General features: G+C 47.1%; 1 pseudogene; it reads right to left on the bottom strand.

Moving 5' to 3' along the window:
* Positions 1 to 5,933: 5,933 nt before the first annotated feature.
* Positions 5,934 to 25,821, bottom strand: LOC144164872 (uncharacterized; annotated as a pseudogene).
* Between the last annotated feature and the right edge of the window lie 1,011 nt (positions 25,822 to 26,832).

Raw genomic sequence — 26,832 nt, 5'->3', positions numbered from 1 at the left:
GAGTGAGTGAGTGAGTGAGTGAGTGAGTGAGTGAGTGAGTGAGTGAGTGAGTGAGTGAGTGAGTGAGTGAGTGAGTGAGTGAGTGAGTGAGTGAGTGAGTGAGTGAGTGAGTGAGTGAGTGAGTGAGTGAGTGAGTGAGTGAGTGAGTGAGTGAGTGAGTGAGTGAGTGAGTGAGTGAGTGAGTGAGTGAGTGAGTGAGTGAGTGAGTGAGTGAGTGAGTGAGTGAGTGAGTGAGTGAGTGAGTGAGTGAGTGAGTGAGTGAGTGAGTGAGTGAGTGAGTGAGTGAGTGAGTGAGTGAGTGAGTGAGTGAGTGAGTGAGTGAGTGAGTGAGTGAGTGAGTGAGTGAGTGAGTGAGTGAGTGAGTGAGTGAGTGAGTGAGTGAGTGAGTGAGTGAGTGAGTGAGTGAGTGAGTGAGTGAGTGAGTGAGTGAGTGAGTGAGTGAGTGAGTGAGTGAGTGAGTGAGTGAGTGAGTGAGTGAGTGAGTGAGTGAGTGGAGTGAGTGAGTGAGTGAGTGAGTGAGTGAGTGAGTGAGTGAGTGAGTGAGTGAGTGAGTGAGTGAGTGAGTGAGTGAGTGAGTGAGTGAGTGAGTGAGTGAGTGAGTGAGTGAGTGAGTGAGTGAGTGAGTGAGTGAGTGAGTGAGTGAGTGAGTGAGTGAGTGAGTGAGTGAGTGAGTGAGTGAGTGAGTGAGTGAGTGAGTGAGTGAGTGAGTGAGTGAGTGAGTGAGTGAGTGAGTGAGTGAGTGAGTGAGTGAGTGAGTGAGTGAGTGAGTGAGTGAGTGAGTGAGTGAGTGAGTGAGTGAGTGAGTGAGTGAGTGAGTGAGTGAGTGAGTGAGTGAGTGAGTGAGTGAGTGAGTGAGTGAGTGAGTGAGTGAGTGAGTGAGTGAGTGAGTGAGTGAGTGAGTGAGTGAGTGAGTGAGTGAGGTGAGTGAGTGAGTGAGTGAGTGAGTGAGTGAGTGAGTGAGTGAGTGAGTGAGTGAGTGAGTGAGTGAGTGAGTGAGTGAGTGAGTGAGTGAGTGAGTGAGTGAGTGAGTGAGTGAGTGAGTGAGTGAGTGAGTGAGTGAGTGAGTGAGTGAGTGAGTGAGTGAGTGAGTGAGTGAGTGAGTGAGTGAGTGAGTGAGTGAGTGAGTGAGTGAGTGAGTGAGTGAGTGAGTGAGTGAGTGAGTGAGTGAGTGAGTGAGTGAGTGAGTGAGTGAGTGAGTGAGTGAGTGAGTGAGTGAGTGAGTGAGTGAGTGAGTGAGTGAGTGAGTGAGTGAGTGAGTGAGTGAGTGAGTGAGTGAGTGAGTGAGTGAGTGAGTGAGTGAGTGAGTGAGTGAGTGAGTGAGTGAGTGAGTGAGTGAGTGAGTGAGTGAGTGAGTGAGTGAGTGAGTGAGTGAGTGAGTGAGTGAGTGAGTGAGTGAGTGAGTGAGTGAGTGAGTGAGTGAGTGAGTGAGTGAGTGAGTGAGTGAGTGAGTGAGTGAGTGAGTGAGTGAGTGAGTGAGTGAGTGAGTGAGTGAGTGAGTGAGTGAGTGAGTGAGTGAGTGAGTGAGTGAGTGAGTGAGTGAGTGAGTGAGTGAGTGAGTGAGTGAGTGAGTGAGTGAGTGAGTGAGTGAGTGAGTGAGTGAGTGAGTGAGTGAGTGAGTGAGTGAGTGAGTGAGTGAGTGAGTGAGTGAGTGAGTGAGTGAGTGAGTGAGTGAGTGAGTGAGTGAGTGAGTGAGTGAGTGAGTGAGTGAGTGAGTGAGTGAGTGAGTGAGTGAGTGAGTGAGTGAGTGAGTGAGTGAGTGAGTGAGTGAGTGAGTGAGTGAGTGAGTGAGTGAGTGAGGTGAGTGAGTGAGTGAGTGAGTGAGTGAGTGAGTGAGTGAGTGAGTGAGTGAGTGAGTGAGTGAGTGAGTGAGTGAGTGAGTGAGTGAGTGAGTGAGTGAGTGAGTGAGTGAGTGAGTGAGTGAGTGAGTGAGTGAGTGAGTGAGTGAGTGAGTGAGTGAGTGAGTGAGTGAGTGAGTGAGTGAGTGAGTGAGTGAGTGAGTGAGTGAGTGAGTGAGTGAGTGAGTGAGTGAGTGAGTGAGTGAGTGAGTGAGTGAGTGAGTGAGTGAGTGAGTGAGTGAGTGAGTGAGTGAGTGAGTGAGTGAGTGAGTGAGTGAGTGAGTGAGTGAGTGAGTGAGTGAGTGAGTGAGTGAGTGAGTGAGTGAGTGAGTGAGTGAGTGAGTGAGTGAGTGAGTGAGTGAGTGAGTGAGTGAGTGAGTGAGTGAGTGAGTGAGTGAGTGAGTGAGTGAGTGAGTGAGTGAGTGAGTGAGTGAGTGAGTGAGTGAGTGAGTGAGTGAGTGAGTGAGTGAGTGAGTGAGTGAGTGAGTGAGTGAGTGAGTGAGTGAGTGAGTGAGTGAGTGAGTGAGTGAGTGAGTGAGTGAGTGAGTGAGTGAGTGAGTGAGTGAGTGAGTGAGTGAGTGAGTGAGTGAGTGAGTGAGTGAGTGAGTGAGTGAGTGAGTGAGTGAGTGAGTGAGTGAGTGAGTGAGTGAGTGAGTGAGTGAGTGAGTGAGTGAGTGAGTGAGTGAGTGAGTGAGTGAGTGAGTGAGTGTTGGCAGAAAATTTATTGCGAGGAATGTCAGGTGCTCATGGTTGGGTGCCCGCCAGGCCTGGTGCGCCCTCTATTAAGGGAAGCCATGGTCCGTGCTGACCATGGACCGTGCCATGGTCCGTGCTGGCGCCGACTCTTTTTACCAGGCTACGCTGGATTTGCAGGTGGGTGCTGGTCAGCTGGCTCTTCCAGTGCTTGCAGGTTGAGTGAGAATTAGGGGTAACGTATAAGATTTTTTGCAACTACCATACAATGTGGTACAGGCTGCCAGGTTGGTGGCAGAAATTACATCTAGCGTAGTAGAGGATGAGGCACCGACGAGAGTGCCGCGGGATAAAATATTTACGGCGTCAGAATTTGATGCCGAGTATCCCAGGTCAAAGGATGGCGGGAAAATTGCACTAATGAAACTGGGAAACCTGTACACGCAATGCCAAATATTCGGTAGTGTACCGGAATCTTGGAAGAACACGAATATCATTCTAATCCAAAAGAAAGGTGACATAATGGACGTGTAAAATTACAGGTTGATCACTTGACTGTCAGTCGTCTACAAAGTATTCACGAAGGTAATCGCTAACAAAATTTCTGCCCCCTTAGATTTCAGTCAACCTAAAGAACAAGCCGGGTTTTGTAAAGGCTATTCAACAATGGACCATATTCACACGATTGCGGGGCTTTGGAGAAGGTCGTCATTTGCAACGACGTGGCGGCGCATCGTCACGTCGCCGCAATGGGGCCAGTTGTTCTTGTTGCGCAAGTTTTCTATAAACGTGAGGTAATGCGGTGTTTAACAGGCCAGCGCACCTGACCCGGCAGTCGCCACCGCTGATGACGAGCTGGGATCTTTCAGGGGAGCGTTAGGCTTAGTGTTCGCGAAAACGTGGTCCCACCAGCTCGTCGAGGACGTAGGGGTCGATGCCCTGGCCATCTAAGAAGCATTCCATGGTAGATATTATAATTACGCTTGTCGAGGAGGCGACCCAGGGCGCCAAGAAACGTGAGGTAACGCGCTGTTAGGCCAGCGCAGCTAACCCAGCAGTTGCCGCCGCTGCTGGCGAACTGGGATCTTTCCGGGGAGAGCGATCGGGGAAACGTGGTCCCACTGGAAATGGATCGAATCTTGAATGTGGGTAGCTCGAGCTCACGTGAATTGAGTGGTACCACGTGGAAGCGGACGCCTAAAAGAAAGTCGTGCTGGGGTGTCTTGGGCGGGTTGCCGGCTGCGGTAGGCTCATAGAGGCTTGCTAAGCAGGAGCCTAGCGGAACTGTGTTCCCGCAGATCGGCCACATGGTAGCTAGACGAGAACGTGAAACGCATGACAGTGAAATCCCACACGAACTGCGCCTGCTGACTTCCTATCGCCCGCACTATTTCGCCACACACACCCAGCTTTTTCGCTCAAAATTGAGACCTCTCAAGAACGTAGTAAAACCAGTTCAGGAAAGTGATATTTGTAGAAGCCAACGCGAAGATAAAAACACTAAAGAAACTTCCTAGTATTCTTAGTATTTTGTGTGTAATTTGCTGTCAAATCTTAAAGGTGTCCTGGAATACCTTCCGCCGATGCATGGATGTACATGTAACCAATTAATACAATGTTAGCAATCTCCCTCTATAATTTTGTTAAAGCGATGAGTATTAGCTGAGAAATCGTAAATGAAAAAACGCGCACTATCGTTGCGCCGCATGTCCTTCATTTCACCTTTTTCTTCGCTGTTGACGGTGCGCGAGCCTTCCATACCATGATGCTGCGCTCCTCAGCGGTGACGTACTTCCGCTATTGCGCTCCTCAGACTGCCGTCTCCTACGGGCAAACTCTTTTGGCTTTTTCATCTTTGTTGACCCACGGATCCCGCACTCCGTCAAGGCTGGAAAAGCGTACGAAAGACCTGGCCGCATGTGTGCAGCATGGGCTTGCCCTTTTGCGGTGCACGTTGCTACAGTAGCTATCAGCGGTACGTGACTTCTTATCGGCGGCGAACTCACAGCCGCACGGGGAAGATCGTGCGCTCATTCCCTTTGATGCACCGCGCACTGCTTATTCAAACTGCGCTGTCTCAGATGTGGCCCCGCTGGTGCCGGGTCTTAGTTTGCGGCGGTGGTAATTCCTAACGGTGGTATGTGAAAAAGGTATTTTACCGATACAGAAACCGTGCACAAAACGCGCCCGTTCGGATTGCTTTATCAGCAAACCAGCGCCGCACTCGAGCAGCGCACAGCCGTGTTCTGACAATCCGCACCCATATCTTGTCAACGGTAGTAAGGAAAAAAAATTCCCCCGCATTTCCCCGAGGGGGAGAATGTGAAAGTGCGAATGCACGGTTGTCGGCCCGCTTGCGGCGCTTGCGCTCGGCCCCCGCAGCCCACCGCCTCGCCGCCTTCTCTTCCATCGGGTTTTTAGTATCACGTGTACACCACGCAGTTATCAAGCCGCTATAACGCCGCTGAGTCGCCAACGCACGCCGCTGACGACGTAGTTTGAATGCGTTAAAGATATAAGGCGCGTTACTAACACTGATATCAGCGTCGCGTCCGTGGCTTAGTCGGTAGAGCGTCGCGCTGCGGCCGCAAAGTCCTCGGATCGAAACCTGGCGCCGGTGCTGTTTTTTTTATATAGAGAGAGGACTGCGGACGCCGCCGACGCCGCCGCCGCCGCCGCCGGCGGTGGAAGGTTTGGGGTCACTTATAAAGTGCATTCGCACTTAATAACGGCCGTAGGTGATGCGGCTTGAGTTTGGAACATGGCGGCAAGTAGCGCGACCGCAATCCACGGCTCCCTTAGCAAAAAAGGCCATACTTCAAATGTATTTCTAACACATTTAATACATGTATTAATTCTGTATTTAATTTGCATTATTTTGTCCGCATTCGAAATACATTACCAGTGCATTAAAAATACAGCAAAAGTACATTTCACAAATGCATTTTAAGTACGCTCGAAATATATGGTAAATATATTCTCATCATATTCAAAATGAATTTAAAATGCAATCTTGAATATGTCTACATGTATTGAATGTGTGCTTAAAATACATTGGAATCATATTTACCTTCATGAATCTGGGAATGCAGCCCTAATAAGGGCATTGAAAATGCAGTTTTAATGTATTCATGCCAAATCAAAAGTGTGCTGGAAGTGCACTTAAAATACCATCTCAAATACATTTGAAATAGTATTTTAAATGTATTGAAATCTCATTAAAAGTGCATTAAAGTGCTAAACATCAAATGCATTTAGAAGGCATTACTAAATGTATTGCTTCTTTTAAGCATGCTACAAGCCATGCAGAATAACCCGCACAAGAAACTCAAAATTCTCGAGTTCCCACATGAAGCACAACTTCGTTTATTCAGTGATAGCAGCTGGTGCCTGTGTGGCGGCACTTCAACTTTTCTTCAAAGCTGTAGCCGCATTGTTACATTTGCGGCGCAGGTAACTACGGACGTCGGACTCCGTCAGGTTGGAGAATTTCTTTAGCACATGGACTGAAAAAGAACAAAACAGATTTAAAGGCAGTCCTAAACAAGGTTCAAGAGGCTGCAATTTTACGTGTGCAATCATTGAAGTATAATCAAAGGAATGTTCATAAAAAAATGGTATAAAGCGTTCAGCATTAGCCAAGTTATTGTTCACTGTAAAGTGCTACATATATAGCCTAGGGCGGTTGCTCTTTTTTTTTGTGTGGGCCTCAAAGCACTGTAGGTGTTATGAGGTGACCAGCTCAAAGCAGGAACACCTAGAAGCCTGTCAAGGCCCTTATACTGCGAGATACGTGCAGCCACTGGCTCCACTCGACACGTCATACTTCGTTTTAGCAGCCATCGTGAATGCTCCACGTACTGTTAGTTGGATTGCTCCTTGGGTTCACTGTGCTAGGTTGCGCACATCAGTTTTAAAAAAAGGGAACTGAGCATTTGGACTAGATAGTGCACTCCAAAACACAACACGCTCGCTCAATAATTTTTCAAGACTTCCATTAACTATTAGAAGCTCACTAGCATTTCTTGCATGTGGCGCTGCTAAGGCAAACAGGTCCATCCTCGTTCGATTCGCGTAGAGAAGGCTTAGCATCACTAAAGTAGTTGGCCGTGCCAAGCCGTGCCAACAAGAAACCCTTGCACAATTTCTCTCCGCACTACCATCCCCTTATGCAAGTTTAAGTTGGTATTCACCATAGTTCTGCTCTGGTAATCAGCAACAAGTTTGTGCTGTTGTGGCACATGTCAATTCGTGTGTGCACGCAGCCCACTGGCATGGCAGATGCAGTGGCTGCACGCAAAGTGTTTCTGCTTAGACAAGACACTGCATGCTTTTCTTAATTATCCATCCTTGTAAAGAATGTGCTATATCTACAAACTCAGCTAAGCTTGTGTAAAGGATGGTGGAGATGACATTCGTCCTACAAAGATACACCGTGCCTGAGATTCGCTCACACAGGCGGCCACCCAATCCATCGGAACAACTAGGAGGGTCCCCCAGAGCTAAACACGTGGTTGGCTGCAGCATTCGATGGGACCTGCCTAGAGCAGCGCCAGTCAAGGATTCGCACGCAAACAGCGGTACCATCGACTTCAGCGCCAGCTGCATCAAAGAGGCTGCATGACAAATAGCTACATCAATGCTAGTTTGTACGGTGATGTCATGAGCGACACGCCCGAGAGGAGGTATGGGCATTAAAGAAGAATAGTGTGAAGGAAAAGTTCCACAAGCAAGAGTTGAATGAGGAGTACCGGGAGGAGGAAGAAGGCCAGGCTACATTCTTTGAACGACACCTAGTCTTCTCGGACCCTGGGCAGATCCGAGCGACACATCAGGCAGGCGAACTAGATCCAGGCTGTGTTCCCGGACAGAGAACCCGCTGCAACGCACTGTCGGTGGTTCCAGGCGACATCAAAGACCAGGCAACGAGAACCAGTTGAGCTGCTGGCGCGGGACGCTTGGCCCTGGCACGCACAGCAGTTCTGACATGCACCGGGACTCTGCACTGCTTACTCCTGTCAGCAATGACTGATTCCGCAATGAGCAGGCCCCACTGGACATGACTCGCACCAGCTCCGCGTGCAACCGATAGAAACAGCTAATCACGTGAGAGGCATCCTGGCACAAGACAACAGCAGGCAAGGTTGTGTGCGACCATTTTATCAGGAACGTTCAGGCACAGTGGGCAGGCTACTGATTTGGTGTCTCGTGTAAATGTCATCCCCATAAATACAATGCTTCTCCAGATCTGTTTAACAGTTTCTCCGGATCCATTATCTGCTCAGCTGGATTGAAATTGATCGGAAAAAATGGATCCTAGTAGGCTCGCCAAAATGTCACATCGATCAAGAAAGTGGATTACAACAAAAACATTGTATTTATGGGGATGACATTTACACGAGACACCAGATCACTAGCCTGCCCACTGTGCCTGAACGTTCCTGATGAAATGTTCGCACACAACCTTGCCTGCTGTTGTCTTGTGCCAGGATGCCTCTCACGTGATTAGCTGTTTCTGTCGGTTGCACGCAGAGCTGGTGCGAGTCATGTCCAGTGGGGCCTGCTCATTGCGGAATCAGTCATTGCTGACAGGAGTAAGCAGTGGAGGGTGCATGTCAGAACTGCTGTGAGTGCCAGGGCCAAGCGTGCAACGCCAGCAGCTCAACTGGTTCTCGTTGCCTGGTCCTTGATGTCGCCTGGAACCGCCGACAGTGCGGTGCTGCGGGTTCTCTGTCCGGGAACACAGCCTGGATCTAGTTCGCCTGCCTGATGTGTCGCTCGGCTCTGCCCAGGGTCCGAAAAAACTGGGTGTCGTTCGAGAAATGTAGCCTGGCCTTCTTCCTCTTCCCGGTCCTCCACATTCAACTCTTGCTTGTGGAACTTTTTCTTCACACTCTTCTTCTTTAATGCCCATACCTCCTCTCGGGTGAGTCGGTCATGACAACCAACACGTGACACTAAACAATGAAAGAAAAATCTATTTTTCATGTTTATACAACGCCTGCATTAAGCAGAGGGGCAATATTCGCGAAATTTTGTCGTGAACACATACTCAACCGCACGGTGTGAAGTCACAGTATTGAAAACCCATTTATTGCCCTTTTAAAGTAAGCTGCTGGACAGCTACATGCCGAGTCATTTCACGACATAGAAACCTAAATTATGATGTCTACCTACAACACAGTTCCTTAGTGCTAGATACTTGCCCAAAAAATAGCGCTTAAATTTTTCTAAATGTATTTTTTAAAGGCATAGCTACATATACAGTGGGCACCACTTGTGCTAGCATGCCCTGAAATATTTTCTTGCTTGCCACAGATTTAGATGTGGTTACCAAGGTAAATCTCTTGTGAATGAGTGATAAAATGCTCATTTCCTACACCGAAACTTGTTTTAATATGATTTCTTTATTGTGGTTCCAGACGTTATCATTTTTCTTGGGCTAAAAGGCACACCATAGCCGAGGGGTATAATTTACTTTAAAGCATCCCTAGATCTTTTACAAGCTATCAGATTCAGCCCCCACAATCTAGTTTTTTTGCTAAAAAAACAACTGCCACAATGTCATGCTCAGCATGCCACCCAGTGGGTACAAATAAGTACCCAAAGCAAGTAAGCTGCAACAATCATGTTATTTAGAAACAGCGCTACATGCAAGATTATTCAGTGAAGTGACCACTTGCAGTGTGCAAACAGCCTCACCAATAATATCGTCCACTGTTTGCTTATCCAAAGCAGTTTTGCCGCCGCCGCTCAGTGACCCCTTCAGGCAGCACCTGCCCAGGGTTTCGTTTCCGAAAACCATCTGGGCCAGCTCTTAGGTGTAGAGCGACGGCGTGTTGCTCAGCCTGAGCAGGCGTATTGTCGGGATCCGGGTTGTGCCAAACTGGACCTGCGACAGGAAGAAAGCAGATAAGCCAGTTATACTTTGATGACCTAGACACAGCACCTTTGTTTCAAAGTATCGATTAGCAGCCACCAATACGCTGGATCCTAATAACAAGCTCTCAGATTCAGCCCCCCCCCCAATCTAGTTGCTTTGCTAAACAAAACAACTGCCACAATGTCATGCTCAGCATGCCACCCAGTGGGTACAAATAAGTACCCAAAGCATGCCCCTCATGACATCCAATAAGCTGGATCCTAATAACAAGCTCTCAGATTCAGCCCCCCACAATCTAGTTTTTTTGCTAAAAAAACAACTGCCACAATGTCATGCTCAGCATGCCACCCAGCTCGCTTGATATTATTGTGCTTGGTAAGCGAAAAATGAGTTGACCTTAACTTCCGAACACGAAGTTACGAACAACCTGAACAACATGAACAACCTTCCAGCAGGCACTGCAGACTAGTATACCATGCATTTTTGGCAAATTCCGTGCAAATGACCGGCACTTTTCTTGCACAAACCAGTGAATATTGTGTTAAGAAAGCATACATTCCTGCTTATGAAGTGTTCTCCAATACTTTATTTTGAATACGTGCTACTTTGAGGGCATGCCCCTTGATAGGCGTCAGAGTACGCATACAGGATGCAGAGTAGGGGCACACCTTTCTAATAGCAACGTTCCTACTGCTTGAGTGGTAATTTCTTTACTAATTTACTATTGGCACATGCATACCTGCCAGGTTCGCCGGGATGTCATTAGGGAGACCTGATGGGGGGGGGGGTCACAAGTAACATAGTGAAATATTTTACATGCGTTTTTAATTGATTGAATGATTGTGGGGCCGATGATTGTCGCGCCGATGCAACGCAGGCAACGAGGCGCGTCGTAGTGGAGGGCTCCGGATTAAGTTTGACCACCTGCAGGGAATCTTTAACATGCGCCGAAATCTCGTACACATGGGCGTTCTTGCTTTTCACCTCCACCAGAAAAGCGGCCGCCGCGACCGCGAATGGGACCTGCGTCCTCATGCTCAGCAGCACGCCTTAGCCACGGAGCCACCACGGCGGGTCCAGCCACAAGTCTAAACAAGGCAGTATCGGCCAACAATAAAACCTGTTTCCTTTGTCTTTAACTGGTACATCGGAAGCAAAGCATCCGGCAGTCTACGCTTTCAGCTAGCTTTTGTGTGCGCGATTTTGGTTGTTTGCTTCCCTGTTCAAACATTTAAAGGGTTGTTTATTATATAAACACAATTATTGAAGGAACGTCTAGTGTTCGGAAGTTAAGGTCAACTCATTTTTCGTTCACCAAGCACAATAATATCAAGCGAGGAGCAGTGACACTCCGCATCCTAAAACCACTTTTATGTAATTCGATTGCTTACTTGCAATGAATAATGCTGTTAGCGGTTCAGTCACTTCAATATCCTCGCCTATGGCTTGCATTCAACATTAAGTTGGCAGTTAAACACTGGGTGAATTGAAATTTTTGAAAGGTAGACCAGAATTCTGGACTGCACATACAAACCAGTTTTTAAGCTGCATTTTAAAGCAAAGCTTTCTACCTCTATTAGCCAACGATTCCTTCGTGGCGTGCGGGACAACCAACTCCTAACGCGGATGAGGATGGGAGGGCAGTTTTCACTCCCCGATGGCGCAGCAATAGGGCCTCATCACCCACCGTTCCCCACACACACCTGCCTGCTTGCACCGGTGGGCGCATTACAGGGACGGTTTCAGCGGCTGCTTTATTGACGGTTGTTTTTGGCCTGTTCTGGTGTGCTTCGCGTCAATTGCGCGCTTCCTTTGCACAGCTTGATTAATTTGTTCGACAGCACCTCCTCGGTAACCCGCACCCGATAGAATTAAGTGCTCAAACGGCAAGGATACGTTAAGGATTGGTTTGCAGGGCGTGAAAAGGAGATGTGGAGGCCACATACAGACATCTGGTCACTAAACAACTACCTTTTGCGCACTGCTTGCACGAATGGCACTCCGTTTTTTAAAAAGGTGAATACCAATTCGGTTGTGTTTTTTAGAGGTATTACAAAAGGCGAAAGTAGCAACTGGTTCTGATAAATAGCGATTATAAAAGTTCCCTGAGCTTTCTCGCAATTCTCAAACTTACTGAAGTAACTAGTTTAAATCGCTATAAATGGGAATCCCTAAACTCACATGTCGTATTGTTTTGGTGTTCGCGCTTGTGTCACGCGGTGGTGTTGCCCCGAGCTAGCACATCAGGATGGCTAGGTTTTGCTGTCTCAACCTTCGGAAGACGCTCCTCCATTATCATTCTGCCGAATCACGGCTGGGCTACAGCAGAGGCAGCGTTCGCCGCTCCAGCCCGGCGTGGCCGACGCTGTTGCTGTGCCCGGGATGGTGCACCCTCAAATTCCAGGTAACGGCTGGCAGAATCTCTGATTTCACTCTTTGTAGAGCCACATGTGTGAATTCAAGTGACGTCACATGGGCAAATGCTGTGGGTGTCGTTTGAAGCTTTGCTTTCCAACCACCTTCACAGCATGGAATTTTTTTCACACGCATTTTATTTTTTACTCCTGTGCACTTCTGTGGCTCCCACAAGTTATAATCACACACAAAAAAGTTTTTTTTCTTTTTCGAGTGGTTTGATGCCGTCTTACACAACAGAGGTAAAAGTCTGAAAAAAGTCAGCAAAAGAATGCAAGATCCAGCAAGAAAACTATGTGCAAGGTCAGAGTTCTGTTACAATTGTTGCCAAAATAATCAAAGCAGTCGCACCGCCGGGCACATGGACAGAAAACTGTCAATGGCAACTGATAAAGGACGTTATTTTTGAATTATATGGTTAACAGCTGTACAAAGCACACGAACACAAAAAGCGTATAACTCTCGAATGTTTTGCTGCCAACTGATAGCGTACAAGGTCTGTTGAGATGCACCTCAAAATGAGTATTTGAAAGACACTGATTAAAATTTAAAGCAATGAGTTGATAAAATATTCCACATTTATGTTCCTGGAATGTTGTTCAAGCAGATAAAATTAGGCTAAAGCAAATAAATTTTCTGTTCCTGGCCCTTTCAGACGTTTATGCATAAACATCAGTCTCTTCCAACTTGCCCTAGCTGTCGAACTGGGTTATCATTAGCATCCCAGGACTTTTTCTTTAAACTATCCCACACACTATAAATTTGTTTCTGTTAAGAGAAAATATGCCTGGGCTAGTATCACAGATTTGGTGTCCACACTTACACATGCGCCACCACTCCCAGCTGCGACATTCGCTCCCAGAGGCCGATTCACCATGCACGATTTTATGTCCGCAACGACTGCAGGCATCCCTAAAAAGCAGAGAGAGAGAACAAGTACTTACAGATGTGTGTATACAACGGGTGCATAGTTGCAGTGCACAGGTCAATTTTTCTGAGAGGTGGCTAGTGCAAGAACTCTGCAGCACACACTGCATGTTTAAGGTAATACCCATGCCACACGTACACGAAAAATGATATTAAGTGCTTAATGCCTTAAAAGGGCCCTACAACAGTTACAATCGACTGCTAGCAATGTATTTTTGGGTAAAGTCTATTGTCCCAGCAATCTCCTCCCGCAAGAATTATGAAAATCCGTTCACTATCACCGAAACTACGCGCGATGAGAAATCGCGCGTAATCGTTGCCTCCCAACTAGACCAGGGACAAAGCGACAAAAGCTGCGCGCTCTCTCCTGGAGAGGGGGGCGGCTCACGGCGTTCTCTTCGCAGCCTTCGATATATCACAGGCCGGGGAGTTTTCTCCTTTTCTCCGCAATGTGGAGGCGCCTATTTCCGGTCTGCTGCCACAAAAAAGCAGGCATGGGTGCCGGCTCGCAAGCGCGCGCTCGGGCTGGTAGGGCGTTTTTGATGCAATAAACGTTTGTAGTCGAGTGGTCCCGTTGAAAAGGAAGTATTCGGCTCGTCACTCAAACTCCGCGCACACTCAAAACACAAGAGAAACGGCAAAACTGTGCCAACAGGTTCAGACATAGAAGAGGTTCGTGCACAGCGATGACGACAGCAGAAATGGGAGAAATTAGCCGCGAAGTTGACCAGTGACAGCCGATCGGGCAGCCATGGCCTCTATGATGCCATTCAGGCCATACCAGGGGGGCATGGCCTGAAGGGTGCAAGAACTGAAGAGAGCGCGGTTGGTTTTTCCACGTCTTTCACAGCGATTTGCGCGCTCACTGCTTCACGTGCACGTGTATATTTGGCTTAGGTATTCCTGGCGGTGTAATCTAAATGTTGCGCAGGTTTACTTGCACTGCTCAAAGAGTGTTGCAGGGTCCCTTTAAGTTTTAATGCCAATAAAGCACTGCTACACGCAAAAATCTAATGACATTTTTGGTTTAAGGCCGCGGTGGCTCAGTGGCTAAGGCGTTGCGCTGCTGAGCACGAGGTCGCGGGTTCGATTCCCGGCCGCGGCGGCCGCTTTTCTGATGGAGGCAAAAAGCAAAAACGCCCGTGTGTACGAGATTTCGGCGCACGATAAAGATCCCCAGGTGGTCAAAATTAATCCGGAGCCCTCCACTACGGCGCGCCTCATCGCCTGCGTTGCGTCGGCGCGTTAAACCCCACAATCAATCAATCAGTTCCGCACAACTCATTCGCCTTCATGAATGCCCTAAATCTGCCTACTCTCGAACACGATTGGCATCAAATGAAACCAACAAAACTCTCAGCACCAGAGAGTTGTCACAGAAATGTAGTTAACCCTTTGAGGGTCACGGGCGTACATGTACGGCATCGGCAAACACTTTCAAAACGGTCAATGACGTACATATACGGCATTGCTTGTATCTTTAAAAAGCGTGTCTTTTTCGCCGACTTCTCTTGCTTGGCATGTGCTGCCACACTTCGGAAATACGTGAAATGTTTTTCTTGCACCGATGGGTCTTGTTTTTATTTTTTATGATTTACCTCAGTGGCGCGCCGGCAATTGTTTGCGCATCCGCTAACAAGGGGGCGCGCTGGGTGTCGCCCACCGGGCACCTCTCGCTTCTTGCGCCTACCACAGACCAAAGTCACCCGCGAAACTGATGAGGCTCTTTTCTCCTTTTATTTTTATTTTAGGGGCGGTGCGCCGTCTATCGCTCCAGCATCCGCCCCACGCGCAGCGGCTGGTTTCGGTATCGTCCTCCGGGTGCTTCCCGCTTTTTGCGCCCGCTAAACTGATGTCTATCTGATTTTGATTCACTCAAAAGGTGCCAGCTTGTTGCTCTCTCCTATTTATTTAGAATTTTTCTTTGGTTACTCATGAATAAACCACATATATGTAACGACACAAACGATTTTTTTGTCACTTCGCTATGGTCACCCTAAAAAATTACGATAATTTTTTCTCGAAATATGTTCACCCGAAGAATTTAAATCAGCAGTAAAAAATCGACCTTGGGGGGGTCGCATTTGGCAAAAAAATTCAACCCTCAAAGGGTTTAACTTCGAAATAAGAAGCTTTTTTGTGCACTTTTGGTGCCGAAGTTCTCACAAGGATAAAGTTCACTAAAATAGCAGCAAAAGGGCAAACATCGTGTTAGCCGTCGTTTTGAATTTTTCGGACTTGGCTAACGTTGGCAGGCAACCACAGTTGCTGAAGCGACTTTTACAAATGGCTCACACCATTTTTTAGAAAACAATATTTCTCATAACATTTTTTATTACAGAATACATTTTTAACCCTTGTAAATGTTCTTCTCGACTTTAAAAGCTTCTAAAATATTAGCGCATTTCTTCGCTGATCATTACCATTATCATGCCGAATACTTTGCGTTTTTGCATGCAGCACGATCTGCCCAAATAATGTCATTCGGTACTTTAAGGCCTTAAACACTGAATATCATTTTCATGTATGTGTGGCACGGGTATAACTCAGCCACATAGCCTGATTGTTTTCAAAAGACAGTTCGCATTGATGTCAAACCGCAGCTATCTTTTGAACGAAAAACAGGGCCTAGAGCTATATGCTAGGGTGTAAAGGACTAGTTTTCCTTCAAAGGTTTTGTCAAGGCTTGTTGAGACTTTTTGAAAGGTGAAGTGCACCATGGGCCATAAGACCGCTGCCCTAAGTGCAAAACCCAGTAGTTGTCCTTTATGTGTAAAAAATGGTGCGCAATCAGAAGAATGCAGTCAACAGGAACAGTCAGTAAGTGAAAACTTTATTACACACCAGTCAAAAAGGGGGCGTTATATATGTGCTCCCTCCCCCCCTCAGTCGGCCGGTATCCCTTGGGCGGCTTCTAGGGCGAGACCGATAATCTTGCGCTGGGTTTCGGAGGTTCGGCTGAGGAGTAGTGCCTCCCAGGATGCTACGTTTCGGTGCGGTTTCTTTTACGAAGGACACGTCTACACCATGTGGACGAGGTCCGCTCGACCCTTACATTTCTTACATCTTGGATCGACGACTTTGGGATGCCACTTACTATATAGGACTGGGTTCTGGAAAACTCAAGTCTGCAAACGTCTCCAGTAACTCTCCTCTTTTCTGCTTAGCTGCGGATCCGCAGGAGGTAGTATCTTCCCCTTCAGTCTATATTATTGCGTAATTTCACTGCAGTCACTCGGCCCTTCGTTCGCCGTCATTTGGGAAGGAGTTTCGGCATGCAAGGCTGAGGCCAACGACTGGACATCAGCAGCGGCGGCGTTGGCGGTGGTCGCCCGCACTGTAAGACCTCGGGCGGTCGCATGTGCTTTCCATTCCCAATGAGTGCCCGATGAGCTGGTGTCCACAGTAACGTTACCTCTTCGGTTGTAAAGTTTTTTACGTTTGCGAGGATACTCCAAGCGCCGCTGGAGATCCTCGCTCGGTCGAAATTTATGATGACCGATTTAGAGTCGCTCACTATCGTTCTAATTTCCGGCCGGGTCATTGCTAAAGCAATAGCTACCTCCTCGGCCTCCGTCGTGTCCCTACTCAGTAAAGTGCAACACGAGACTGGGACCCCGCTTTCAGTAACCGCTACTGCTGCGTAAGCGGTTTTACTCTGATATGCCGCTGCGTCGGTGTAAAGTACGTCCGTCTGTCCACCGTATCTGGTTTGCAGGGCTTTGGCTCTGCTCTTTCATCTAGCTTCGTGATACGCGAAATGCATGATTCTGGGCATGGGTGTTACCTTAATTTTCTCCCTGATCGACTTTGGTATCTCGCGTGTATCTTTGGCTAGTTCACTGGTCTGGTATCCCAGACGTTCCAGTATTTTGCGACCCGTCCTGCTGCCCAACAGTCTCTGCTGTTGCGATGCATTTGCCGCCTCCATGAGTTCATGCACAGAACGCTAGCTATTTCCTCCTATCACAAGTTTGCCTGACTGTGCCCTTGTTTGCTAAAAGGAAAAACAAGACATCTGCTAGTTTGAAGTAAGCATTCTACATCTACATGTTCTGTAACTACAGGTGACCATGCTGCCGTTGCGAGGTTTACATTCACCTGACAGGCCACTGTTTAAATAAACAATTAAGGCAGAAACAGTTATCTCGCAACAAAACGGGCTTACAACACCGTATGGCACATGCACACAAGGCATGTGAGCCGCATCTGAACCAAACAAAACTGCTAACAGAAACCAATAGATAGAAAGAACTGAACTAGGCTGTAAAGCCCTACTGCTCCTTTTCGAATGTGAGCAATAGGGACACCTGAGACATGCCTGAAGGCACATGCCACACTATGGGTGAGAGACCAAAGTAGGTATCCTAGAGGCTCCAAACATGGAGGTGAAAGGCAAATGGTAGACAAGCGCTGTAAATTGTTACATAATTTCTGTGAAACGGCCTGCTTGGCAGGTGGACACTATTTAGGCTGGGAGCATGCGGGAAGGCTAGCAGGCGAGGCAGGGAAAGAAAGAGCAACAGGAAAATGGCTGTCAGAAGCCATTATCAGCTAACACGACAGGAAATGCTCAACAGAAGATGTTGCTAGAGGTGACAATTTTTGATTCATACCTTCCAGAAGTTGATTGATTGATTGATTGATTGATTGATTGATTGATTGATTGATTGTGGGGTTTAACGCGCCGACGCAACGCAGGCGATGAGGCGCGCCGTAGTGGAGGGCTCCGGATTGATTTTGACCACCTGGGGATCTTTATCGTGCGCCGAGATCTCGTGCACACGGGCGTTTTCGCTTTTCGCCTCCATCAGAAAAGCGGCCGTCGTGGCCGGGAATCGAACCCGCGACCTCGTGCTCAGCAGCGAACCGCCTTAGCCACTGTGCTACCGCGGCGGGTTATACTTTCCAGAAGTGGGTACAGAGAATCCACTGCAAACAGGGCTTTCGATTCTTCTTCGAAAGCCCTGCTCTCAGCAGCCTCAACCCGTGCTTCGAAAATCTCCATGCGGGAGTCCTCCATGCCAACAGCCTTGGCATCGGCTTCTGCTGCCATGCCCTCAGCGTCAGCGGCCCTGGCCCCAGCGTCACCGGCCCTGGCCCCAGAGTCAGCGGCCCTGGCCCCAGCGACAGTGGCCCTGGCCCCAGCGTCACCAGCCTCAACCCCAGCGTCAGCGGCCCCGGCCCCAGCGTCAGCGGCCCTGGCCCCAGCGTCACCAGCCCTAACCCCAGCTTCAGCGGCCCTGGCCCCAGCGTCAGCGGCCCTGGCCCCAGCCTCCGCAACCCTGGCGTAGGCTTGTGCTGTGGTCTTGGCTGTGGTGGTGTAGGCTTTGCCTACCACAGCTCGTGCCTCAGCCGTGGTTGCTGCAGCCTCTGGATCATTTTCCTGCTCCCGGGTACTCTGGAAGCACGCAAAGGCTTTGAATGGCCAAGACATAGCCAGCCCTATCATGCCTTCTTCAAAACACGGAAGTCCCGATTCTAAAGGTGCTTTCCACAAAACCACTGATAGACAGCCATACCTCGAATTTTCCCTCCAGAACAGGTTTGATCACACTGAGGCTATTTATCAGACAACTCTTTTCGTGTCCTGAAATTTCAAGCCATTCCAAGCAGGGGAAGTAAGAGAGAATTTCGCTGACAACCATGCCCATTAATGTCGCCTCCTTTTTGATTCTTGTGCACTTCGGAGATTTTATTTTTTGAGCCATCGCAACTTTCTTTAACTTCCTGCGGATAGCGACATTATGATCAAAATTTACCTGTTGATGTGTGCTTAGTTTGCTGAGTATTACATACTGCTACCTCACCCGTTTTCTTTTTTCTTCCCTTTATAACTGCACTGGATCTGAAGTGGCTCTGAATCTGAATCTGAGTCTGAATCTGAAACTGGATCTGAAGTGCTGAGAAGGTTTTCGGAGTATTTTTATTAGTTTTTTCGGTTTTGCTTTTTTTTATTGCTCACAGAAGCTACCAAAACTAATACAATGATAACAACTGTTGAGCAGCAATATCGACAGCTTAGCTCAACGAATTCACCACTGGAAGTGATTCATGTAAAATATGAAAATAGCGTTCAATCACAGAGGTTGCCACTTGTTCTGGTGTCTCTTTATCGTTTTTGTTTCGCCCTAGGGCAATGCACTAGGCAGAACAGCAAGCACAGCTTTCGTGCGCACAACTGAACAAATGCAGGAACACTGGTAAAGAGAAGTGTTGGTTTTATTTTCAGTGCAAAGGGGGCGCGGCAATGTAGCAAGAAGAATACAGCAGCCACCTTTTTCAAGGTTACTTCCGTGCATTGTAAACACCTTCTTCAATGAGGACGGTGTGAACATCAAACCATGAATCTGTTAGGACAATGTCCTCAAAGCCTGAGCATGTTTTTTTTCTGAGGTAAGCTTGTGTTGGTTCAAAAGTGCAGGGATGGGAAAATGAACTAACCTGCGTTAACGCTTTTATTTTTCCCAGTTTTTTTTGTCAGGCAACGCCTTGCTTCAAGCAGTTGTTCTAACCTGAATTGAAATGGAGTAAGACCCCTTGTGCACAGAGCTTGCGCTTCCTTAGTGGATGCAGTCACATTTGACATTGCAGTTCTGTAAGTCCCCGCATTGTTCAGACACGTAAAAAATGTGATTGCTCTTGAGAAGCTTCATGCCCTTCCCCTCATTTGTGCCAATAAAAAATCCAGAGCTACCAATATGGAAAAATTCAGATCACTGAACTATTCATTTGCCAAGGGGAAGGCCTGCCTAGAACGCCTGTCTGGAAGGCAAGAGCGGTGCGGCCATTCCTACCTACATCAGTAAAGCAGTGCCCCCCTTTAGGTGTCACACTCCCTATATGCAACCGTTGTTTCCTTACCCATGCTGCACACTGCCAGGAAACGTTGATTACATCAACTGCAGCAGGGTTAATAAAATGTCCACAGCTTTCTGGAAATAGGCATTTGATATCTCCCATACACCAGGCTTGTTGGCTTTCAGGATGCCCTTGAAACAAATGAGTAATAGCACATTTTGTTCCACAGTTTTAAAATACAGTTGAACCCCTTTATAAGAGACACGTACCGGGGAGCAGTTTTTGTCTCTTATACGAGATGTCTCTTATAAGCAGGGAACTATGTTTTCACTTACTAATCAGACCCTACTTCAATGTGGGCACCATATGATTAAAACAAGCTCAAAAGAACACTGCAGCATGTTGCAAATGATTCGTTCTAATTTATGTTTGGCCCCGAGAATTTATGAAACAGTTCTGAATCTTTGTTTGCTTCATCACTGTATTTACTGTTTTTTACAACCGATTCTACAAGCATTCTTTCCTTTCACTGTTTGTGGAAGATGAATTGTAGATGTTGACTTCGCAAGCCTGATGAATAGCCAGGGCGCACATCTTCTTCCGCTTTGTGCTCAGACTATTCATTACGCTGCCAAGACTCAACATCTGCGATGCTTCTTCATTGGGAGCTACGCGAATGGGAGAGCCCGCATGTGCGGTCGCGCTCCAATGGATGGCACTAAGCTTCAACCACTTCTGTAAGTTGCATTTCCATTGGCAGGGCTTCTCATCGTCATTTCATAGCTGACTGAACCACTGTGTGTTGCTGGAGTTGTAATAAATAGCGACTGCAGGCATCTGTCGTCCACCTGTGTTTCCACAATGGAAGCAACTGTAATTTGTGACCGGTGGCACTGCATCTGAAGTTAAAATGTGTCTTACAAGCGAGATTGTTGATTAAAGTTCAAGGATGACTTGTCGCCTATAACCGACTGTCTTCTGCATCCGATGTCTTTTATAAAAGAGGTCGATTTAATGGGAAAGATAGGGCAGCCAACCATGTGGGTGAATAGTGGCTCTTATACCCATTTGTCTCTTACATCCGTGTCTCTCATAACGAGGTTAGACTGTATATAAATCGCATGATCGCATAAAATGAGTGAAGTGTTGTCCTTCACTTGCAGACCTGCCAACCAAGCACCATGAAAATTAGGGAGATTGGGGCATTAGGGAGGGGGTGTTTTTTAAGTCTACATTTCTGACCGACATCTGAAAGGGTTAAGGGTGTTTATTGTAAACTGCTTTGTTATTTCATCATGTGACAGACAGACACAAACGCTATGATGCCTTTTCCCTCACCTTCTTTCAGTACAGTGGCGAGCGCATTCTGGAGCCAGCCTTTGTAAGCTGCAACCAACATTCCGGCTGTTCCCAAGTTCATGGTGCACACGGTACTATTCTGGCCAGAATATATTTAGCGGTACTCTACGGTATAGTTACAAGGAACAAAAAGTAGGTGGCGAATGCTCTCCCCCAGCACCGCAGATGTTGCAGCAGGGAAGACACAAGCACACGCATAATTAGGCAACCACTTTTCGTTTTCGGGAGGTTAGAGGTAGCATTCGTACAATTAGGAAATGTGGCCGAAATTCAGGAGACTTCCGAACAATTCCGGAGAGTTGGCAGGTATGCACTTGTCTCATCCATGCGCTATTCTTACGTTTTAAAATCATGTGTCGACCAGCAAGCTTTCCCATTCACTGACCTCCATGACAGCAATGCTGAACTAGCAAAGACTTTGGTAAAAGCTCATGAGACAAAGCAGGAATTTTGTTTTATGTATGAGGCTTTGTTTGTGTTGGCAAACAAATCCCTTTGTCTCTGTCACAAAAAACCATTTAAAAGGGTCATGAAGACAAAATGAAACTGTTTAATATAAAAGAGCTAGGCTTCAGTACCTCAGCCAGCTCCATTCGAGCCCCGAAAAGTTTTAACTACAACGAAAAACGAAACTAGAGGCCTCACTACAATTGCCCGGTCATGTGCATTAGCGAAAGGTTAGTTGAGCGGGCCCTAGCAGCACAAACAACATTTTGTGGCATCATAGAAAAGTTGCGTGAAAGCTGCTAGAAAATTTCTACTGATACACGTTTGCTTTATTATCACCATTATTTGTTTGAAGTTTTCTCTAAAATTTGTATTATTGTCACAACGGCAAAGCAGTCTTCCTTATGAACCAAAGTGGCATTTTGTCTTCATGACCACTAGAAGATATTAGCAATGTCACTTGAAGAGAATGCAAGGCTATTTCACATCAATATTTTGCAAAAGGGAATAGCCCTCCCCCATTTATTTGTGGGCCAAAACGGGGTTTTGCAATAATCAGAACTTTGGCAATTAAACCATATGCAACATCAAACAATTAGTGCGCTGAAGTACCTTCAGGAAAGCAGCATAACATCGTTATAAATGCGCGCCAGTACCTTTTCGTTGACGTCATGCCTGAGTGGCTGCAGAACCCGGTCCTCCAATGCCACTGCCTTTCGTTTCCGGGCCTTTAGGGATGCAAGAAGACACACAGTGAAAACATACTTTGTGAAACAAAATTATTGAATTCCCTAGTTTACCAAAGTAACAAAAAAACTTTAATGCTAGAAAACTTTCTTGCAATGTATAAAGGAGACTGGCAAGATAACTTCTAGCATTGAATATATGAGGCCATCGTGCTGAAAAGCGCCAACCCGCGAAAACTCCACAGAGGTCGTTTTGACATTAAAAATGAAAGGGTGTGATGGATAAGCAAAAATGCTGAGAGCGGAGGCACTACCGTACTTACCCGATTCTAACGCGCCCCCGATTATAACGCGCACCCAATTTTCCAGGCAAAAAACCGAAAAAACTTGCACCTCCGATTGTAACCCGCACGCAATTTTGTGAGCAAGAAAAACGACGCGAGAGATATGGGCGATTTATTTCCCGAAGTAATCTCGCTCATCTCACTTCGCGTCGCTTTCCGCTAACCACAACATATCGTCCTCGGTGCCGTCAAGCGCGTTCGCGATGCCACACTTCTGAACGAACGTTCAACCATGGTCGATGGGATCGTGGCCCACGCCTCGCGCGCCCATCCCGCGAGCGTCTCCAGAGGCGCACGCTTTAGCCGACCGCTCATAAGCCGTGGAAGCGGCGCACCTTCGTTGCCGCTGCTGCCATTGCTGTTATCAAGCGCGCAGGTGGAACGATTTGACAATTTCTGTGAACGCCGATAGAAAAGTTTAGGCAGGTATAGGTGCCTAAGCTTCCTGCGTCCGAAAAATCGCTGCTAAAAGCCTCGGCGCCATCTTGAGATGGCGATGGGTGGGACGAAATTTCCGCGGCCTCGGCAGTTTCGGTTTTGTATCCGATTCTAACGCGCATGCGATTTTTCGGCCTATTTTTCCGGAAAAAAGTGCGCGTTAGAATCGGGTAAGTACGGTAATTCAAGATTTCTGTACTGAATATACACCTGGGATATGAGGTGCACTAGAGAAGGGTTCAAAATTTGTTTTATTGTGTCGCAAAAACACCTGCTGTGAGCAAGAATTCAGCATGAGCCAAGTTGCCAAAAGGAGAGGGCAGTAAAAAGGTGAAAATTTTTATAAATAATTATGCGTACCAAGATGCAAAAATCCTGCCATTGTTGGCAACGGAGAATCCCAAAAAACTACTGCAACTAAAAAAGATAAAGGGCCACATTCAAACCGAGGTACATAACATTCAAACCCAGGTACATGCGGTGAGAGTCAAGTGATTTAAGCACTCCACGTACACCAGAACATGAAACACACCTGAGGTACCTGCTGGCATGCTTTCAACGCAAGGCAATATGGTTTCCCCTAATGATACTTAACTGCTACATCACATGTGGGTGATGCTGGTTTCATGAGGCTACCAAATGCCAATTCATAGCCCTTAACCATGGAGTTCCATGCATACCCATACACCCAGCCACTCAAAGGTCAATGACGTTCACGGCGAATTTGCACGGTTCAAAGTTGCTGCGACATTAAGATACCCATCTACGATTCCCACATATTCACTCATGGGGACTGGAAAGTGAGGATGACAGCTGCCATCAAAGGCAGAATGAAGTGCCGGCAGCAATTTTTTTGCCACAGAACCAGCATTGTCATCTCTACAAAGACTGCTCATTCTATCTGCCGAAAGCACCGTGGCTAACAAGTTCCCGCTAAATCCGTGACATAAGGGATCTTCAAATTTCTACCTTCATGCAAGCTATCGTTAGCTTTCAGGTTTTTCTTTGCATGTCTTCATGTACAGACTGTCGAGGCCTTGAGAAAGAAATCCATTGTCCATGCAGAGTTACACTTAACTCAAAAAAGGAATAAAAAAAACAGTAAATGAAAAAGAAAAAAATCTTATGCAGCTCTCGTGCACCGTACGTTAAGAACAGCAAGGTAGGTACTTGCCCTGGCAGTCTTCGTTGTCCTCGAATCGTCCCGTGTTTCTTGATGCATCTTTTCCAGGAGCTTTTCACGTTCGCTCCGAACCGCTAACAAGAACGCATGACACATATTAGTGAATACACTGCAAAAATTTATGTTTATGCATGTCTTGGGCTACTTCCTTAAAATTAATGGTGAATGTACAGGGTACAGCCTACTTGCAATGTACACGATATCTGAGCGTCGACAATGTCTGTCGCAACAAGACTGCCTTCAAGGTATTCCGGAATTCGGGAAAACGTATGGATACATACTGCATGCACTTCGTCCCATATAAACAGAACCGCACCTTTTCGGTACCAAGCACCTAACGACAGCAGAGCAAGGTACAAGCTTAGCAGTAGGATTATCTAGGCAACCACCACCGCTTCGTCGCTTATCGCGTTTTCTCGAGACATTAGCTTGCACAGCAGGGCGTGCTGTTGGCTGTTCTTGCGTTATTATAATAGTCTCTGGGATAAACTTCGCAGCTGCAAGTAGCGTTGTCCTCTTCGCGTGTTCCCTGTGCATCGCTTTCGATCAGTTTTTTTCCGTCATTAATAAGCCACATGTAACAAAACCGCCAATAAATCGCATGTGTTGTTGATAAAAAAATCGTAACAAACGAGAAAAAGGGCATCACGTTAATGCAAGAACGCGGTGTTATGAATTAGGTACTAACTACAGTTACGGGGCCCGTCGCTTTAAAATCTGCACTACAGTGAAGGGGACTAACTCTAGCTCAATCCGGAAGGATCTCCGACGCCCGCTTCACAATATTTCAGCGAGAGCAGTCGGTCTTGGTTTTTACCTAACCGGCCGAACCGCTTCCGCTCACTGACTAGCCAGAGTCACTGTTAATTAATAATCACTGGTAATAATTACAGGAGATCGGGCGTAACTGGCGATGGCTACGTCGGCCGTGGCTCCAGCGAGCGGGAGCGGTTGGGCCGCTTCAGTAAAAAACCAAGACCGACTGCTGTTGAAGCGGGCGTGAAGTTTTGCTATTACAAAACGCTAACTACGGACACACACAAAAAAAAGGTGCGAGAATTAAACCAGCGACTACAACGTCCGTAGTCAGCGCCGGAACCACTACATGAAATCCCGGAACGAGATAAGGCAGCTAATCGGCTTTTTTTGATTTGGCGTTCAGTCTTGAGGGGGCCCCGTCACTGTAGTGCAGATTATAAAGCGACGGGCCCCGTTACTGTAGTCAGGACCTATGAATTAAAGAAATAAGATTGCATCACTAAGGTATCACATGGCCTACAAACGCGTTTATGCGGCTAGAACTGGGGAAATGTCCTTAAATTTTGCATCTGATCGATCATGATGCAAAGGAATGAATGACCAGCGTGGACGCACTCATTTATTTTTATTCAACAGCCAGTGCACATGACGATATCGAAGAAACGAACACGTGCGTTTGTGTCGCTTGCGGCCGTTTGACCTCGTTCGAGTTGTACGATTGAATAAACAACGATATAGACGCTTGTACAAAGCAGTAGGGGCCGCATATACAAGTTTCGCCACTGTCAGCTAACAGGGCTGGCATAAAATAGCACTTACGACTTAACTTCACAAGCTGGGCTTTTAGGAGGCTTGTCGTTCCGGTGGCTCTCTTATTTTTATCCTCATCGGGCCAATTCACTTTAACCCAGTTGCGCTTCTGGGTTGGCCCCGTGAATTCAGGCCAGGTCTTCGAGTTGTGCTTCCTAATGGGGTCAAAATCTTTTATAAGTGTAACCGACTCCACGGCAAAGCTTTCATCGGGGAATCTAAAGAGCCCGTATTTGTCCATTTTGAGGGAAAATGGAGTCACTACCACAGAGGATTTGTACCGGCTGGTTTGGTGTCGTGGCTGGGGTTGGATTGGATTGCGTTGACTGCTGCACACGCTGCAACCCCGTGCATGGCCTCACAAGCCGCTGCTTACGGCTGCTAAATCGCCGACTTGTTCCTCTCCCTGGCTAAAACAGTCAGCTTCGAGCCTGTAAGTCTCTAATGTCGATTACAAACATTTCTTCGGGACTATATATATAAAGAAACTTGTTTGAGTAAGTCCTGTCCACGCAGTGCAAGGCAAGAAGTTTCTGTGGAGTTTCTGCGGACACATCAGTGAATGGCTGCCTAAGCGCTCGGTTAAATTTTTGATTCTGATAATTTGTTCTTTGTAAGAATATGTTTGTATAATTATCACGTGTTTTGAGACGGGGAAGTTATAGAAGAGCTGCTGTAGGGGAAGGCGAAGCCGCGGCTTTTCTACGAAACTTCTTAAGGCAGCATTTAGTTTTGAAACTCAAACGACGGGTCCTTACTTGCATTCTAGGCAATTTTAGCGGTAGAAAACAGTGCTCGGGCTCCCAGTTACAGCTGAGGCACCCGTATTTACGCCGAAACATATGCATAACACCCCCCCCCGTCTTTTTTTTATTTTTTTTAGTGGCTCTTCATTTCTAGCTATGGTCGATATGGTCATGTATGCTTCCACTTCAGTGATTGCTGTGCTCTTCTGAGTGCGCTAAGGCTCGTTTCCCTTTATGTATGTGGCTAAGCAGGAGATACCAATCCACATAACTGACACGGCCTTCTCGACAAAATCAGGGAGGCTTTTGTTTCAAATATCCACCCACGCGAAAATAACAACTACACACAATTGTGACACGTGTGCAAATGTACTCGTAATGCCTAAAACTATATACGCAAGAGCGCAAAACGACGTGGTACTATGCCGTCGTTGAACCAGTATGTATGCCTACGCTGGAACACACAAAATTCTTATCATTGAAAAACACAACTACATTTTTTTATT

The sequence above is a fragment of the Haemaphysalis longicornis genome, unplaced genomic scaffold (genome assembly GCF_048455015.1).
Source record: "Haemaphysalis longicornis isolate Haplotype H1 unplaced genomic scaffold, Haemaphysalis longicornis Haplotype H1 scaffold_14, whole genome shotgun sequence".
NCBI lineage: Eukaryota > Metazoa > Arthropoda > Arachnida > Ixodida > Ixodidae > Haemaphysalis > Haemaphysalis longicornis.
This window is presented reverse-complemented; position numbering and strand designations above follow the sequence as displayed.